The sequence below is a fragment of the Suricata suricatta genome, chromosome 11 (genome assembly GCF_006229205.1).
Source record: "Suricata suricatta isolate VVHF042 chromosome 11, meerkat_22Aug2017_6uvM2_HiC, whole genome shotgun sequence".
Lineage (NCBI taxonomy): Eukaryota > Metazoa > Chordata > Mammalia > Carnivora > Herpestidae > Suricata > Suricata suricatta.
This window is the reverse complement of record NC_043710.1, coordinates 48803451-48808938: the sequence shown is the minus strand read 5'-3', so window position 1 is coordinate 48808938 and position 5488 is coordinate 48803451. Positions and strand designations below refer to the sequence as shown.

General features: G+C 41.5%; 1 long non-coding RNA gene across 1 annotated transcript; it reads left to right on the top strand.

The window, feature by feature from the left end:
* Positions 1 to 2523: 2523 nt before the first annotated feature.
* LOC115272283 lies at positions 2524 to 5479 on the top strand. Its single transcript, XR_003900341.1, has 3 exons — positions 2524 to 2553; positions 4522 to 4574; positions 5430 to 5479. It is a non-coding gene; the product is annotated as an uncharacterized LOC115272283 (long non-coding RNA).
* Positions 5480 to 5488: the final 9 nt, after the last annotated feature.

Genomic DNA, 5488 nt, shown 5'->3' with positions numbered 1-5488 from the left:
CCCTAATTATTCCCAGACAGGCATCGCCCTGTGGAGTCCAGCCAGCCGAGGGAGGCTGTTAATAGGCCACACATGGCAGCTACAGTTTAGTCACCAAGGAAACAGATCAACTGTTCCGAGTGGCATGCTTGACACGAGGAGACCAAGGAGCTGTGAACATGTGTATGCCTGCTGCCGCTCACTTTCTTGTAGCACGAGGCGGGTGCCAAGTCAGTCAGGGCATTCATCCTTTTTAAAAATCAGTGAGAAATTGTCTACATTGACTTCTCCAGCCACCATTCTGCCAAACTGTTGAGTCTCAGGACCCCTTTATCGTCTGACAAATTACAGAGAACCTCAGAGCTCTTATTTATACAGACTATGGTAATTGATATTTACTATTTAGCTAAGACACTTAAAATATTTACTTATTAATTCACTTAAAAATAGCAATAGTAGGGGCACCTGGGTGGCTCAGTCGATTAAGCATCTGACTTTGGCTCAGGTCATGATCTCACAGTTCATGGGTTCGAGCCCTGCATCAGGCTCTGTGCTGACAGCTCAGATCCTGGAGCCCGCTTCAGATTCTGTGTCTCCCTCTCTCTCTCTGACCCTCCCCTGTTCATGCTGTGTCTCTGTCTCTCTCAAATAAATAAAAACATTTTTAAAATTTTTAAAAAATAACGATAGCATAGCCCATTTGTATATTAACAGAAATCATATATTTTGATGAAAGATAATCATATTTTCAAAAAATATTTAGAAGAGTGGCATTGTTTTGCATTTTTGCAAATCTCTTTAATGCCTGGCTTAATAAAAAAACATAGCTGAATTTTCATCTTCTGCATTCAATCTGTTGTGATATAATGCATCATGTAGCTTCTGGGAAATGCTACATTTCTCAGAGAATGAGAGATAAAAAGCAAATAATATTTTTAAATAATTTTGAGCTCACAGAACCCCTAAAGGGGTCTCAGTGTCTCTTAGGGGTCCCCAAACCAAGTTTGACAACCACTACTCTGAAGAAAACTGCAATAAAATATGGTCACTGAATAGGTTTATTTCTGAATGAAACATAAAGAAGTAGACCAAGAAAAAGGCTGAAGTGATTAAGACGGAAGTGTCTATGCCCTGCTTTTGATATTTCCACTGCTTTCACCATTGCAACCTGGAAGGAGTTCCCGTCTGCTGCGGGGTGGTGGTTATGACATCAGGGATGGTCTGCTCCTGTGTCTGGATGATAATCAGAAAAACAGAGAAATAGCCCGTCTAGAAGCCCTCACCCCAAAGGCAAGTTTACTCTATTTTTATAACATTGATTCGATTCTCTATAAATTGCCAAATATCACAAGTCCACAGAATTTATTAGCAAAGGCTAAAATCTTAAGGGGAAAAGCAGGGCATACGCGGAAACAGGAATAACAGAAATTGAAAGAATTTTCATGCATAATGAATGCCTGGTTTTGCCTTTTAAGACCTGATGGAAAAGTGAAAATGAAACAAACCAAAAAAAGATGGGAAACGTGAACTTTCTAAAAAGAACTGCCTTTGTCTACCTCCCCAGAGCAACTGTTTGTTACACCCAAGTTGCAGAGGACGATGATGGGATGCCAGGAGAGGTGGACACGTGATGGCCTCAGGGGCTGTGCCTCCCAAGCCGGACGGGTCAGTATTTGATCTGAACAATTCTGCCGACAATCTCTGCTGACAGCCTGTTCTAGGACTACAGGTCTACCCAGTGTGGCCACCTCCAGGAGCAGGCTCCAGCCTGGGATGTGCGCTGGGGACAGCAGCTCAGTGCATGGCCATTGGAGAAAGGCCTGGGGTGCATAAGCCCAGCTTGAGAGTGTTTTCAGCTTCTTTGCTTCCATCATGTGAGATGCAGTAAAGCAAGCTTATGGGCCAAAAGCATGAACTCTCACGTCCATGAAATGTGTGGTCTTGTCCCATGCAGCCATAAAATAATTTTGAATACTTGGACAAATTATTTGGTATCTCTTGGCTCCTCTGTTAAATGGTATATAAATGGAGTAAAATGAGCTCAACCATGTAAGGGGCTTATCCAGGTGTATAGTAAATGCCTAATAAATACTATTTTTAAAAATGCAAGTTTGATTTTGTTTCTCCCCTCTATAACATCCTTCAGTGATTCTCCCATACCTTTCAACACTGAGGTCAAACTCCTTTGTTTAGCTCATAAAGTCATTTATAGTCTGAATTCGTTTTCTGTCATGCCTCAAGTTTTCTGTGCAGCTATCACACACCACTCAAGATTTTAAAATCTATCATGTTTTTTAAGACCAGCTTTTCTCTATATGTAGAATCTTCCTTGTTTTTGTCATATAACTAGCTCTTAATAGTCTTTACAAACTATGACCAAAATCATCTCTTCCAGGAAGCCTTCCTTGTCTCCTAGTCTTAAGAGTCTTATCCAGTGAAGTCTCACAGCACAAATGTTAACCACAATTATGACATCACCACACACTGTTGTTAAGAGTTTATTTATTTGCTTCAGTCACTCAAAGTAATCTTCTAGAAGTTGTGCCTAACATCTAGCACCGCAACTGGCACACAGTAGGTACCCAATAAATAGTTCTGAATTTATGAATGGATATTCAAATGAGATTGCAGACATAACTTACTATTGTGAATACATAAAGTGTGGGATGTGAGATCATGATTATGGTGATGGTGAAGATGGTGGTGAAGGTGGTGGTGATGATTGTGGTGGTGGTGGTATAGTGGTAGTGATGGTAGTGGCGGTGGTGGTGGTGGTAGTGGTAATGAAGGTGGTAGTGTTGGTGATGGTGGTGGTGTTAGTAGTGATAGTGGTGGTATTGGTTGTAGTGGTGGTGGTGGTGGTGGTTGTGTTGTTGTTGGTGGTTGTCATGGTAGTGGTCATCATGGTGGTGGCAAAAGAAAGAGATAGGAGAGGCACCTGGGTGGCTCAGTTGATTGAGCATCCGGCTTCAGCTCAGGTCATGATCTCATGGTTCGTGGGTTCAAGCCCCGCATTGGGCTCTGTGCTGACAGCTAGCTCAGAGCGTGGAGCCTGCTTCAGATTCTGTGTCTCCCTCTCTCTCTGACCCTCCCCTGCTTGCACTGTCTCTCTCTGTCTCTCAAAAATAAATTTAAAACATTAAAAAAAATTTTAAACAAAGAGAAAAAAGGAGATAGGAAAAGGAGAAGAGAACTGGGATGTCCTTCAGCCCTTATGCTCCTAAGTCTATCAAAAAATTACATCTGTTCCTATTAAGGACATGAAACTTGCCACTGTAATTGTCATCTGCCCAAATTATTTGTTCCCAGAGCTGATGTGATTGCTTATATCACTTTCCATGAATTCATCAGAGATGATATTGGTGAATCCTGAACAGTTTAGCCCCCTGAGTTTTCAGCAGTGAGATTATAACAATTAGATGCTTGAGCCACTAGATGGCACTGAGAAGTTAGTCTGTCTTTTGGCTAGTACACTAAATCCCTCCTGGAGCTTTCATCCATTTAAGGCTTAGAGGCACCATCCTGAAGCGTCTTTCCAGATCCACTTTCATTACTCCTGATGCCCTTCCTATAGCCTCCTAAAAACAGCTTCTTGGTCCCTGGAATCCCTACAGCTGCACAGTTCTGTCTTCCTTTCTCTGGGATCTATGCAACACTTTATTCATTTAGTAACACCTCAACATCAGGCCTGAACCACACTGAATCCCTACTTCTCCTTCCCTTTTGGATTCTTTCCATGGAAATTCAAACATTCTGGAGTCTCTTCCCCTTGAGAAGCCCCTCCCTAGATCATGCATCCCTCTCTAGGTACTGCCCTGTAACTCTGTTCCCCTAATTCAGAACCTCTGTGTTGACCCTGACCTATATATCCCAACTATCTACTTGACTTTGACTTCACACTGATATCTAAACTTTAATCATCCAAACTTGGATTTCATCCCCCAAATTCTTCCTTTTTGGTGTTCCCCATTTCAACAAATGGAAGCTCCATCCACTCTCTGTTCCAACTAGAAATAGGTGTTCATTCTTCACCTCTCTCTGCTACCCACCCCACTCCCCACACAATCCATTACCATGTCCTAGCCATTTGATTTCTTAAGTATGGGTAGAACCATCCACACTGCTCCACCTCAGCCCAAGCACATCACTCTCACTTGAGTTATAGCAATTGCCTTCCCCTGCCTATTTCACTTTGGAACCCCTTCTATCAAATATAAGCCAGAAAGACATTTTAAAAGTACATGTCCATGTCACTGCTTTGCTTAACAGCTCACTGCCCACCTGTCACTGTTAGGTAAGTTCACAGTTCTTCTACTGACAAGATTTTGTTTGGTCTGGCTTCTGCCTACCTCTTCAGATCATTCCTCCCTCCCTCAACAGTCTCCTTCCCTCCCTGGAATGACATCACGTTCCTTCCCATTCAGACCTTCATAACCATCTTTTTTCCCACTTGGCCAACTCTACCCTCTTTCCCCTCACCCTGGAGTTGAGCCTGCAAAACTCCTACCTGCCTATGAGACTGTTTCAATGTCACTTTCTCAGGAAGCCCTTCCTGGACTTTCCGGTGACACTGCTCTCCCCCGCACACACTCCAGGTAAGATAAGGTCTTCCTGTGTTGATCTCAGGGTGTATTGTGATGTCCCTTTTTACTAGTTATCACAACTATAATTATATTTTTAATGTGTGTGCTTAATAGTTTTGTCTCATATTAGACTACCTTGCTAATTGTTATGCTCTCAGGACCCAACACAGGCCTGGGTTCATAGCAGTCATTCAGCAAATGTTGTCAAATAAATGACCTTCAGAAGCAATCCCATGCTGCTTTCTAGTCACATACTACATGAGTACATTCTAAGATAACCTGACGAAAGCTGCATGTGGTCTGTAACTTCTGTAGGTCCCAGAATAGAGCAAGTATGATCTCTGCTCATAAGGATCTGCTTTTTTCAGCTCCTACATGAAAAAGATTTTCTCTCCAAAAGTTAAAAGGCCATCCCTTTATTTGTTGTTTTCTTGGAGCTCGATCCAGTCAGTGGAGCAGAGTGGGTTTTCAACGCAAAACTGAGTTACATTTTTAAAAAGTAACTTGGTGATATTTATAAAAGTTTGCAAATTTAGAATTGCTTTGACCCATCAAATCCACATTGTAAAACCTACTCTGCAGATATAAAAGGCATAATATTTATGCGTGTATAAAACTAGATTCTTTAATTAGCATACTTTCAGGGACAAAAAAATAACAAACACCAGTATGGCCCCCAATAAACAAATTTAAAGAAACGTTTACACCCAATATTACTAACGAATATTATACATCAATGAAAAAGAATAAAGCATTATATATGAAGATAGCCCTAATAATTATTATCAAAAATATAGAAATTGAGAGGTAAATCATACTCATACCAAGAAATGCAAATTATTGCCACCATTTATTATATTTAAACAGAGTTCAGTCAGGCAGCGACCAAACCAGACACGGCCTCTCAGCGCAGTCACAATGTGTGT